This window comes from Dreissena polymorpha, chromosome 10 (assembly GCF_020536995.1).
Source record: "Dreissena polymorpha isolate Duluth1 chromosome 10, UMN_Dpol_1.0, whole genome shotgun sequence".
NCBI lineage: Eukaryota > Metazoa > Mollusca > Bivalvia > Myida > Dreissenidae > Dreissena > Dreissena polymorpha.
In genome coordinates this window covers 2,637,551-2,651,456 of record NC_068364.1, presented here as the reverse complement: position 1 = coordinate 2,651,456, position 13,906 = coordinate 2,637,551, and the positions used below count along the sequence as shown (strand labels likewise).

Genomic DNA, 13,906 nt, shown 5'->3' with positions numbered 1-13,906 from the left:
TAACACAAATGCTTTTTTAGCTGAGTGTCAAATATAACACTTTTGTGTCCAGAAGCATATTGGCGGGGGATATCAATTCAACGAATTTGCTTGTTAAATATGGAAACATAGCCTTGAATGCAAGTCCTATTTTCAACTTCACCAGACGATGTTGACCCATTTATTGATTTACACAGCAGAGAAACACTGGCCAATTAAGCCTTTGCAAAGAGATCATTTGGAAATCGTATCACAGAATGCCTATTCATTTCGAAGGTCAATGTTTGAGGGGGCATTTTCTCGAATTAGCCAAGAGATTGTTTGATTTTATTCATTCAGACATAGTGGCGGGAAATTTATTTTAAATTTGATTGGCTTCTGAGAAGGTCGTGAAAGGTCAAAATTTATGTCATGTTAAACAGCTAGGCCGAAAAAAATGTTTACCTGATTATTAAGATTCTGTGTTTTATGCCATTAAATTTGAATCCCAATATGCTGGGAAAAAAAATCATCTTCTTTGCAGTAATGATTTTTGTTAACTTTTTATATATTTTTGTACTTTGAAATTTTTACTTATTTTCAGCTGACATGCACTACTTTGAAATTTTCAAAGTCCAACAGTTACTAAAAAGCTTGCGCAAGCTTGCATCCAAAAAAGCTTGCGCAAGCTTGCAGAAGCTTGCAGAATTTTGTATTAAAATACTTGCAAGCTTGCGCAAGCTTGCCGAAAGCTTGTACAAAGTAAAATTTAGCTTTGCAAGCTTGCGGCGAGCTTGCCGCAAGCATTCATTTTGGTTTGGGAGCCTAAATGCCCTGATACATTTTTATGCTCCCGGTAGGATGGCATATTGCAGTTGTACTGTCAGTCCGTTTGTCTGTCTGTGTGTGTGTGTCTGTCCGAAAACTTTAATATGGGCCATAACTTTTGCAATATTGAAGATAGCAACTTGATATTTGGCATGCATGTGTATCTCATGAAGCTGCACATTTTGAGTGGTGAAAGGTGAAGGTCATCCTTCAAGGTCAAAAGTTAAAAAATACAATCCAAGGGAAGTAATAAGCTTTAAAAGGGAGATAATTTCTAAACCTGCCAAATTATATATTGAAATTTTATTTCAAAGCTGCGCAATGGTGGGCATTGTGTTTCGGACAAACACAATTCTTGTCTAATGATGCCATTGCTAGTGAGGTAACTTCAAGGTGTTAAAGCGAAGTATTAAAATTATTAAACGGCATTATTACACTCCCGCAAAGTCATCAATAATGTAAAAGCCATTATTTGAAACTGGAATAAACAATGTAGTGCAACTGTTTCATTGCCCAATCAATGCTGTCATAAAAGATGTCAGGTGATAAGGTCCTATCTCCAGTTGCATAATCTGCTCTGCAATGACCAGTCATTTTGAATGTAACTTAAGTCATTATAACTGCACCCTATTGTCAATTTAAAGGTTTCACAATGTAGCTGTTGCAGAGCATTTACACTGCTTTATATACTAGTATTAATCTTGTACAACAAGTTGGTGTATCACTAAATAAATTTGGTCTTCTGCTTAAGGATATAACATGCACAATATAATTACCATTTTTATATCGATACACAGAAGACCTCTAACCACTTATTTGATGATACACCAAAATGAACAGCATCTAATTACATGTATACTTCTTTATCAGGGTAGCTTTGCTTGAAACTTAATTATCATAGATACACTATAAGTGCTAAAATTCCTAGTGGGAAAACAAAGTTTAACCCTTCATGGATGGAGAAGTTGGACAACAGTGGAAAAACACTGGGATCATGGTGCAAGAGAGATACCGGCAATGAGTTTGCAAGATATTGTACTGTCTGAATGAAGTCCATCTTGTAGTAATTCTGGTGTTAATCAACTTATAAGTCATGCAGATGGATAAAAACACAAGGAAAACATGAAATACATGCATGATAATTCACAAAAGCGTTTGTTTGGAAGTGCCCAAAAGCCAAGCAGCTCTCAGGGTTGTGGGGATAAATCTATCTGTATGCAAGTACATCCATCACACAAGGAACAGGTACAAAAGGCTGAAATCTTCTGGGCCCTTAAGGTAGCTTCAAGTGGGTATCCATACAGAACATGTGATGGCACTCCTGCTCTGTTTCAAGCTATGTTTCCTGGACCTGTGTCTAAAAAATAAGTATTATGTATTCCTACTTTTGAGGGAAAAGTTCCTACTTTTTCCTACTTTTTTCCTACTTTTCTTGCAAAAGTAGTTCCTATTTTTTCCTACTTTTTGAAAAAAGGTCACTTGACAGCCTGTTGTCAGACGATAACTCAAGAGCGCTTGGGCCTAGGATCATGAAACTTCATAGGTACATTGATCATGACTCGCAGATGACCCCTATTGATTTTGAGGTCACTAGGTCAAAGGTCAAGGTCACGGTGACCCGAAATTGTAAAATGGTTTTTGAATGATAACTCAAGAACACATACACCTAGGATCATGAAACTTCATGGGTAGATTGATCATGACTTGCAGATGACCCCTATTGATTTTGAGGTCACTAGGTCAAAGGTCAAGGTCACGGTGACCCGAAATAGTAGAATGGTTTCTGGATGATAACTCAAGAATGCATACGCCTAGGATCATCAAACTTCATGGGTAGATTGATCATAACTCGCAGATGACCCCTTTTGATTTTGAGGTCACTAGGTCAAAGGTCAAGGTCACGGTGACCCGAAATAGTAAAATGGTTTTCGGATGATAACTCGAGAACGCATACGCCTAGGATCTTGAAACTTCATATGTAGATTGATCATGACTCGCAGATGACCCCTATTGATTTTGAGGTCACAAGGTCAAAGGTCAAGGTCACGGTGACCCGAAATAGTAAAATGATTTTCGGATGATAACTCAAGAAAGCTTTTGCCTAGGATCATGACACTTCATAGGTACATTGATCGTGACTCGCAGATGACCCCTATTGATTTTCAGGTCACTAGGTCAAAGGTCAAGGTCACAGTGACAAAAATCGTATTCACACAATGGCTGCCACTACAACGGACAGCCCATATGCGGGGCATGCATGTTTTACAAACAGCCCTTGTTATTTTTGAATTTTTAAAACAGAGGCTATCCATTGGGATTTTTTTACTGGATTTGGGATATGTTTTGCCATTGGAAATATGACCAAATAGCGGCTATAAAATCAGCTGAAAAAAAACCCTGCATCAGGTTAAGGTCAAGGTCACCGTGGCTAACAATAGAAAAATGGTTTCCAATCAAAAATTTCTATGTCATATTAGATACCGTAATGAAACATGATTTAAAGGATGCAAATGACGAGACCTCGCCTCAGACTGCTTTTGGGGTCAAGGTCACTGTGACTTAAGTAAAGAGAGTTGATCCGTATCATGGTTTCCGCTCAATAACTTGAGTTTGGTTTGACCTGTTAACATGAAACTTGGTAGGATAAGCTTTTATTTTTTTGTGAAGACAACATGCAGAATATTCTGTGTCAATGTGGCATATGGGGGTATTCGTCAGGTATGTGACAAAGCTCTAGTTGTACATTATTATCATGATGTACCAGTATAACTTTTTTTACCAATAGCATACAAAAGCATTTGGCCAATGTCCAGCATTTAAATATTGCAAATCATATCCATCAGTTGAGTTGCCTTCTTTCTTGTTTTACAAAATGAACCCATGTGACTTATATGACCAGAATATATAACTCTGGACATTATCAGATTCTGGGTCTACAAATTGAATGTAGTATCTTAATATAACAAAGTCAAATCCATTCTTATGAGCACATTAATTTTATATTTTAAAACAATCACTCTATCGTGAGCGATTAAGGGATATTATGGCTATCTTGTTTTTGGAATGTGTATATCCATTAAAATCCTGTTTATTTGCAATAGAAATTGCAGTTTGAGTTTAAGTTTTTGAACAGCAAGATTTTGTTGAACCTTTTCAGCTTGTTTAAGAACTGCCAGCTGTTATTCACCTGTTCACACCTCAACAGTCGAATCCTTTAACGTTGAAGATGTTGACACACCTATTGAAGCCACAGTTTAGTGCTGAAGGGTCAAACAGAAGACAGAGAGAGAATTCCACATACACGTTGTTCATCAAATACATGCGTGAAGCTGCAAGTAAGTTCCATTCAGTGTTTATACATTCAATTGTGGTATGCATCCTTTTTTTTTATGTCCCCCACTATAGTAGTGGGGGACATATTGTTTTTGCCCTGTCTGTTGGTCTGTTGGTTTGTTTGCGCCAACTTTAACATTTTGCAATAACTTTTGCTATATTGAAGATAGCAACTTCGTATTTGGCATGCATGTGTATCTCATGAAGCTGCACATTCTGAGTGGTGAAAGGTCAAGGTCAATGTCATCCTTCAAGGTCAGAGGTCAAATATATGTGGCCAAAATCGCTCATTTTATGAATACTTTTGCAATATTGAAGATAGCAACTTGATATTTGGCATGCATGTGTATCTCATGGAGCTGCACATTTTGAGTGGTGAAAGGTCAAGGTCATCCTTCAAGGTCAGAGGTCAAATATATGTGGCCCAAATCGCTTATTTTATAAATACTTTTGCAATACTGAAGATAGCAACTTGATATTTGGCATGCATGTGCATCTCATGGAGCTGCACATTTTGAGTGGTGAAAGGTCAAGGTCATCCTTCAAGGTCAGAGGTCATCCTTCAAGGTCAAACGTCATTTAGGGGGACATTGTGTTTCACAAACACATCTTGTATACACTTAGTCTTTAATTGTGTCTAAATAGCTCCACTTTTCAAAGGAAAAGATTGTCAAAAGCTATTGTCATGATCCTCTTGTCTGTGTTTGGTAATGTTTATATTTATCCCCCAATTGCACAGTAGCAGTCAAAAGATATTTTGTTCATCTTCACAAAGGCAGGGTCATGTATATTACCATAGTTAAAGAGTTCAAATGTTCATAATGGTTATGTTTAATTTGAAAAAGGTCCATCTTTTAGAAACCAAGTAGTCTTGTCCCACGCATATTTTATTACAAACTATGCTTGTCTTAAATGATATTGTCATCACCAGAGAGCATTTGGTGTTTAGTATTTCAATCGCTATATTGCAGTTGAACACTCCAATAGCAAGCGAAATGACTACTTGTGTAATATATATTACACAGATCTTCTAACGATTATTTTGTTATTTTACTCTTGTTTGTGCATTTTATTTATAGTCTCAGTTGTGTACCACTATAAGCCTCCATATATACCCTCCTGTTAATTGTTCTGCAAGGTAAGTTTATTTGCTGGCAATACTTAAACTGCATTTTAAACTGGTGTGTGATGTTATTTGGCAGCCATATTATTTTCTGTGTAAACTATTCGCTGGTTGACTTCCGGATTCATCAAACCTTGAACCTCCCCCAGTCTATACTGGGAGACATATTGTTTTTGCCCTGTCTGTTGGTGCTACAGTATATTTATGCATTATATGTCATACCTTTTAAAAGAAAATTTTGCCCAAAACATTATAGAATAATTTCTGTAAAGCAAGCATTCAAATACTGTTAAAGCTTGTTGGATGTTTTAAGTAAGTTAGCTAATACCAGTAAATTTTCAAGGTAAGTATTATGAAAATTTAAAATGTCATAAATCATTCCTAAAAAGTTATTTCACATCAAAATCCCCCCCCCCCCCCACACACACACATGATTTTAACAGTTGATATATCCTTAATATTGACACTTGCAGAGTGGTAAGAGTGTATACACAGTATAACATTTCCGAAATTATTTTAGTATTATGTATATCTTCAGGTGGAAGAAGAGGTGCTGTAAATCTTGGGAGCATATTAAGGTTTGCCACTGGTACAGAGGAGGAACCTGCCTTGGGCTTTGCTCTTCAGCCTTCCATTCAATTTATGGAAAGTGCTAATTTCCTGCCCACTGCAAATACCTGCATAAACAGAATGAATTTATCATTGCCAGATGAAAGTAATCCACTACCACTGCAAGAGGAACTGTTCAATTTGTTTGATCTAGCATTTTGTAACACATTCTTTGGTTTAGAATAAAAAATGACATTCACATATAATTATACCCCATTACCATTGGTAATAGAGGCTATATGAGTCACTCTTTTGGTCAGTCGGGCTGTCAAAAAATTTCATCCAATCTTCACCAAACTTGGTCACAAGTTGTATCTAGATGATGTCTAGGTCAAGTTTGAATATGTATCATGCCAGGTCAAAAACTAGGTCACAGGTAAATTACTGCTTTCTAAACCGAAAGTTTGTCCGGACCATAACCATGTCATTTATCATTAGATTTTAAAATCACTTGGTACATTTGTTCACCATCATAGGACGGTGTGTCATGCAATAGAAGGACGTCGATGTCTCCAAGGTCAAGGTCACACTTTGAATTCAAAGGTAAAGTCGGTCGGTCTGTCTGTCCCAAAAATTTCATCTGATCTTCACCAAACTTGGTCAGAAGTTGTATCTAGATGTTGTCAAGGTCAAGTTTGAATATGGGTCATGCCAGGTCAAAAACTAGGTCACAGGTCACTAACTGCGTTTTAAACTGAAAGTTTGTCTGGACCATAACTAGGGCTGTAACGATACATTCGAATTGGACGACATGTAATGCAAAATAATTCAAGAGCTCAAAGGTCAAAATGGCCATAAAAGACAATGGCATAATCATTCTTCCATATCGCCATAAATTAGCTTCTCTTGTTTTGTGAAGACAGCATGCAAAATATTAAATGTCACTGCAGCATTTTGTGGTATATGTCACGTCTGTGACAAAGCTCTAGTTGTGTATATGTATGTAGTAAAAAATGTTTTGAATGTAGCATGTGAGTTATATTGGTGTAATCAACATTTACTTTGTGAACCCTCAAGAGGCCAACATTTTTTTTGCAATCTTGAAACTTGGTCAGCACATTTGTCCCCATAACATTATTACCTCTCCTGAGCACTATAGCCCCTATGTTGAGCTTGTGTGATAGTCCTTTGTTTTTTGTGCATCGTCAATATATGCCATGTGAACGCTAGAGTCTACATTTTTGTCCGATCTAAATGAAACTTGGTCAGATAATTAGTCCCAATGATATCTGGACTCTGTTTGAAATTGGGTCATTTAGATGTCAAACACTAGGTCAAAAAAGAAAAAACATGTGAACACTAGAGGTCAAATTTGATGCCTCATGTAATTTTGTAATAATGTTTTTTAATGATAGGTTCATTGTTGGTTGAGCATGAAAATAAGCCTTTTTTCCATGAACATTTACATATTTTAATGTATTGTAGTGTACACAATGTGTAAAGTATATCAATTCTTTGAAATTGCTTATTAGCATTTTGTTAATTATGTCTTATTTACATGCAATACATTTTGCTTGTTTACATTGTAAATGTGATGTTCATTTAAGTGTTGTCTGGGCTTGTTTCCGTCTTTTGCAGCAGCAAAGTATATTGACCCTTTTACCTAAGAAAAACTATGCTGTTTACCTTCAAATTTACTTTTAAAAACCATATTATCTCCTCAGTGGTAACTTTTCCTCATATTTAACATTTTGACCATTTTCCCAAACCAAAAGCATAAAAATGACGTGTATTTTGGTTTTGTTCCTAATGGTATGTAACCCCATGTTTTTGTCATATTTTTGTGATATCTTTTTCATTGTTTAAAAGTTTTTTTTCACAAATTGTTACTCATGAGCTATTGTGACCTGTCTGTGTTGGTCGTCCTGTATCTTGTGTCAACATATTTACTTAAATGACATCTCCTTACCAGCTGGTCAAATATTAATTAAACTTGGCAAGAATGTTCCTTGCATGAAGCTCTTTTAAAGTTTTTCAAACAAAAGCATTCCATGAATAACTCTGGCTCTTGTTGCCATGGCAAGCGAAAGGAAAAACTTTAACAAATCCCATCTGTTTTACCCCCACTACCATTGGTGGTAGGGGGGGGGGGGCTATATAGGAATCACTTTGTCTGTCCCAAAACTTTGTCCGGACCATAACTTTGTCATTAATCGTAATATTTTAAAATGACTTGGTTAATTTGTGCACTATCTCCAAATTCATGGACACACTTTGAGTTGGAAGGTCAATATGCCCATAGACGAGTTTTTCTGGGCCATAACTATGTCATTTGTTGTGAGATTTTAAATCATTTGGCAGGTTTGTTCACCATCATTACACGGTGTGTGATGCGAAAAAATTCTGTCCATATCACCAAGGTCAAGGTCACATTTTCAGCTCAAAGGTCATATATTGCCATAAACTGACCTTGTCTGGGCCATAACTATGTCATTCCTTGTGAGATTTGTGAATGACTCAGTGCATTTGTTCACCATCATGGAACAGTATGTCATGTTAAAGACCTACTCCGATATCTCCAAGGTCAAGGTCACACTTGCATGATAATAAATTATTCTTTAAAATAAAATAAAATTAGTTTCTCTTACTTTGTGAAAACAACGTGTTAAATATTTAGTTAAATATTCAGTATCAATGCGGCATGTAGGGGAATCGTCATGTCTGTGACAAAACTCTTGTTATGCCCCCCTTCGAAGAAGAGGGGGTATATTGCTTTGCTCATGTCGGTATGTCGGTCGGTCTGTCGGTCCGTCCACCAGGTGGTTGTCAGATGATAACTCAAGAACGCTTGGGCCTAGGATCATGAAACTTCATAGGTACATTGATCATGACTCGCAGATGACCCCTATTGATTTTGAGGTCACTAGGTCAAAGGTCAAGGTCACGGTGACCCGAAATAGATAAATGGTTTTTCAATGATAACTCAAGAATGCATACGCGGCCAACAGGGCAAACTCTGAACAATATTACTGAAGCAACTGGTCTGTAATCCTAAATCTATAATTATCAGTTCAATGAAACATCATCCTTTTAGTGAAATACAGTGGATCAGTAAAAATATTATCAGAATATGAGATTTTTTGTATATTTTGTATATTAAATATTGTGTTAATATTTAATTTTGTTGATTAATATAAATATCAGCAGGACAGGGGAGGTAACACACTATTATATCTTTCTTATATAAGGGGAAACAAAGGCAATAAGTTAAAATTTCATGTTTAATGAATAGAGGATATCACCCCCCCCAATCTTTTTTTAAACATCATTAAAATTACAACACCCCATATTATACCCCCTTTCAATCCCCCCTACCCCCCCTACCCCCCCACCCCCACCCCCCCCCTCATTTTTTTTTTTAAACATCTAATAAATTACAACCCCCACATATATACCCCCTCTCACTCCCCCCTACCCCCCCCCACCCCCCACCCCCCCCATTTTTTTAAACATCTAATAAATTACCCCACCCCACATTATTACCCCCCTCTCACCCCCCCTACCCCCACTTCCCCTACCCCCCACCCCCCCAAAATTTTTTTTTTAAACATCTTATAAATTACCACACCCCACATTATACCCCCCTCTCACTCCCCCCTACCCCCCCAATCCCCCCACTAAAGAACTCATAAACTAAATGTTTAACAATCCATGCTTTGTGTGATAAAACATGTATGGATAACTTGAGTACATTTTTCATCCCAAATGATAATGGAAAATGGAAAACTAGCATTTAATATCTACCCTTTGTGTGTATGCATATGTTTGTGTACAAAATGTACATTTATCAGATAATCTTCAGCCATTGTCGATTGTTGATAGATTTAGAAACAATTTGACCAAAATTTTGCTCTGAAATAACTCAGTTTTGGATTCTTAAAGTGGTCACAATTGAAGGTCAAATCATGTCCTACAAGTTACTTTTGTTTTGGAATGAATATTAAAATTGTACAGCAGAAAAGTTTTACAGGCATGACTCAGTTTCCTTTACATTTCCAGTTTAAAAAAGAATTGCATAATTACTTGACATGTTTCATTTTCATACACACCTCCTTTGATTCTTTCCAACTTGCACCAATAAGGCGTTTATGAGTTATTATATTATTTCCACTGAAAGTAGCATCATGTTATCCTTTCACTTTTTGTAAGATTTTTTGTGTCTTGTTCTGTATAGGTTTATTGTATTGTCTCATGGAAAAGAATGGCCAACTTTAACTGTTAAATAGTTTTTTTAATGAAAACATTACTGGTTATTTTAATGACACTATCTTGGGCAGGCGTCAGTTTTCAGTTGCCGATCAATAACTTAAATATTCCCGAACCTGCCGATATTCATACAAATACTTGCAATTTTGGAAGTTTACTTTAAGTAATACTAGTAATTTGAAATTGATACCCAGCCTTTCAGTTACTAAAATCAATGTTATTTTGTCTTCTTTAAAATAGTATTTATAAATATGCAGGTGGTTTTGCTCTATTTATAACATGCATTCACAAACTTGTGATGAAGGAAAATGTTTATCTAAATACTCAGTTTGTTCATGCTGACTTACGTTTAATAGGTCAGTGCCACTGCCATATATTTTTAAAAGGGTTGGTTATCAGAACTGTTATTTTTTTACAAAGTGCTCTGAGTGAGCTATTGTATAATACTTTTTTATTTTAATGAATATTCTAAACAACGAGTTCTGTGTTTTAAGAAATCATTTAATAAATTCTTCTTAATGTATAAATATATTTTAGAAAATACAATACTGTTCTAGCCGTCAATAGTCAAATTTCTAGAATCTCTGAAACCAAAATGCTTAGATATTTGGCATGAATCATGTTCTTATAAGACCCCTATTGAATGTGAAATAGTTTCAGCCTGTAGAAAAACTTTTTTTTTAGGTAAGCATGTTTTCAGAATGGACCAGTAGTATAGTGTGGATCCAAGAATGGACCAGTGGTCTAGTGTGTTTTAGAATATTCAGGTAGTATAGTGTGGATCCAAGAATGGACCAGTGGTCTAGTGTGTTTTAAAATATTCAGGTAGTATAGTGTGGATCCAAGAATGGACCAGTGGTTTAGTGTGTTTTAGAATATTCAGGTAGTATAGTGTGGATCCAAGAATGGACCAGTGGTCTAGTGTGTTTTAGAATATTCAAGTAGTATAGTGTGGATCCAAGAATGGACCAGTGGTCTAGTGTGTTTTAGAATATTCAGGTAGTATAGTGTGGATCCAAGAATGGACCAGTGGTCTAGTGTGTTTTAAAATATTCAGGTAGTATAGTGTGGATCCAAGAATGGACCAGTGGTTTAGTGTGTTTTAGAATATTCAGGTAGTATAGTGTGGATCCAAGAATGGACCAGTGGTCTAGTGTGTTTTAGAATATTCAAGTAGTATAGTGTGGATCCAAGAATGGACCAGTGTTCTAGTGTGTTTTAGAATATTCAGGTAGTATCGTGTGGATCCAAGAATGGACCAGTGGTCTAGTGTGTTTTAGAATATTCAGGTAGTATAATGTGGATCCAAGAACGGACCAGTGGTCTAGTGTGTTTTAGAATATTCAGGTAGTATAGTGTGGATCCAAGAATGGTCTAGTGTGTTTTAGAATATTCAAGTAGTATAGTGTGGATCCAAGAATGGACCAGTGGTCTAGTGTGTTTTTTAGAATATTCAGGTAGTATAGTGTGGATCCAAGAATGGACCAGTGGTCTAGTGTATGTTTTCGAATATTCAGGTAGTATAGTGTGGATCCAAGAATGGACCAGTGATCTAGTGTGTATTTTAGAATATTCATGTAGTATAGTGTGGATCCAAGAATGGACCAGTGGTCTAGTGTGTATTTTAGAATATTCAGGTAGTATAGTGTGGATCCAAGAATGGACCAGTGGTCTAGTGTGTATTTTAGAATATTAAGGTAGTATCGTGTGGATTCAAGAATGGACCAGTGGTCTAGTGTATGTTTTATAATATTCAGGTAGTATAGTGTGGATCCAAAAATGGACCAGTGGTCTAGTGTGTATTTTAGAATGGACCTGTAGTATAGTGTGGATCCAAGAATGGACCAGTGGTCTAGTGTTTTTGTAAGAATATTCAGGTGGTATAGTGTGGATCCAAGAATGAACCTATGGTCTAGTGTATGTTTTAGAATATTCATGTAGTATAGTGTGGATCCAAAAATGGACCAGTGGTCGAGTGTATGTTTTAGAATATTCAGGTAGTATAGTGTGGATCCAAGAATGGACCAGTGGTCTAGTATATGTTTTAGAATATTCAGGTAGTATAGTGTGGATCCAACAATGGAACAGTGGTCTAGTGTGGCTCATTGGGTCATTGTCCACCTGAAATGGCTTGAAGTCACCCGTGGGTGACTAGAAGCCGATTCATGGTACCCTGGGGTGACTTCAAGCCGACGCTAGTCACCCCCGGGTGACTAGAATCGGCTTCATGTCACCCCAGGGTGACATGAATCGGCCTGAAGTCACCCTAGGGTGACAAGAATCGGCTTCTAGTCGCCCCCGGTAAAGACTTGTCACAAAATTGCCTACATCTGTTTTTATCATTCAATGTGATTAAAACTGAGGAATTGCGTCTGTCGTGAGCTGTTTTTTTGTAACTTTTACAAAGATGTCATGAAAACAAAAAATAAATGTATTTCTTTATACTGTGTTGTTGTCCACATAAATTCAGTCGGGATGGTCTGAGTGATTCCAGAGTTATGCCCCCGTAATTGATTGACATTAAACATAAATGTTTTTATGCCCCCAACGGGCGGCATATAGTTTCCGCACTGTCCGTCGGTCAGTCTGTCTGTCGGTGACACTTTTCTGCTCTCTAATTCAAGTAGTTCTCATCCGATCTTTACCAAACTTGGTTACAAGTTGTATCGAGATAATGTCTAGGCCATGTTCGAACATGGGTTATGCCGGACAAAAAACTAGGTCATGGGGTCACTTAGTGCGGTTCAAACATTCAGCATGGTGTCAGCTCTCTAATTCAAGTAGTTTTCATCCGATCTTCCCCAAACTTGGTCAGAAGTTGTATCTAGATAATGTCTACGCCAAGTTCTAACATGGGCCATGCCGGGCCAAAAACTAGGTCACGGGGTCTCTTTTTAGACATTCAGCATGTTGTCCGCTCTCTAATTCAGGTAGTTTTCATTCGATCTGCACCAAATTTGGTCACAAGTTTTATCTAGATAATGTCTAGGCCAAGTTTGAACATGTGCCATGCTGAGCCAAAATCTAGGTCACGGGGTCAAAATATAGGTCAGGGGGTCACTTAGTGCGTTTTAAACATTCAGCATGGTGTCCGCTCGCTATTTCAAGTAGTTTTCATACGATCTTCACCAAACTTGCTTACAAGTTTTATCTAGATGACACCTATTATGCAGCAAACTAATAGTTTGATAAAAAAAGGCGATGTATATCTCAAAAACATTGTCACAGTTATGCTTTTATGAAGTGACAAAGTTACAGTTGGGGGCATCAGTGTCGTGTGGACACATTTCTTATTTAATACGGTGGTGGTGCATTCATTAATTCTGTCGCAAACGACTCGCTAACGCCAGAGTTGGGAACCATTTATTAATTGAACTTTTTCTCAGTTACTAATGTGTAGAAATGCCTATCACCATAATTGGGTAGTGTATGCTGAAGTTTTGTCGGGAATCATTTTGGCCCATACATTGAGAAAATTGTCCGTCCTTAGCTGTTTCCTAAGTATAGTATGAAATGTTATGATATATTAAATACATGTTTAGTATCGTATTGAGGAAGTACACTGGCAAGTTGTGTTGGGATTTACTCTAGAATTAATATGGCCTCTTTATTAGTTGAAATTGAGGATTTTTTTTATCTGAAGCTGTCGTATAGACTGATGGAATTCAAATTTAATGCGTATTATCATGCTAAGGTGGCTCTTACATAAGTTTCGTTAAAATGATTTGGAAAGTTCAGAGTTGTAGCCGAATCCATTGCAATATTAATACGTTTCGGCGGGGATATATTTTCTTTAAATATGCTTGTTTTGCCTATATGTTAGAAAAATGCATTTTAAGGAGCATAGTT

General features: G+C 36.8%; 1 protein-coding gene and 1 long non-coding RNA gene across 16 annotated transcripts in view; both read left to right on the top strand.

Moving 5' to 3' along the window:
- Positions 1–9,089, top strand: part of LOC127847517 (uncharacterized) — a 35,299-nt gene extending 26,210 nt beyond the window's left edge. Inside the window, exons 6-7 of the transcript XR_008034006.1 lie at positions 3,944–4,121; positions 5,781–9,089. The gene's annotated coding sequence lies outside the window, so the exon portion shown is untranslated. The remainder of the gene's footprint in view (positions 1–3,943; positions 4,122–5,780) is intronic.
- Positions 9,090–9,473: 384 nt separating this feature from the next.
- Positions 9,474–12,499, top strand: LOC127848745 (uncharacterized). Of its 15 annotated transcripts, none has more exons than XR_008034677.1 (3): positions 9,474–10,766; positions 10,941–11,346; positions 11,405–12,499. It is a non-coding gene; the product is annotated as an uncharacterized LOC127848745 (long non-coding RNA). The 15 variants fall into 15 exon arrangements; XR_008034678.1 differs by having other exon boundaries at positions 9,474–10,824; XR_008034673.1 differs by having other exon boundaries at positions 9,474–10,824; positions 10,883–11,346.
- Positions 12,500–13,906: the final 1,407 nt, after the last annotated feature.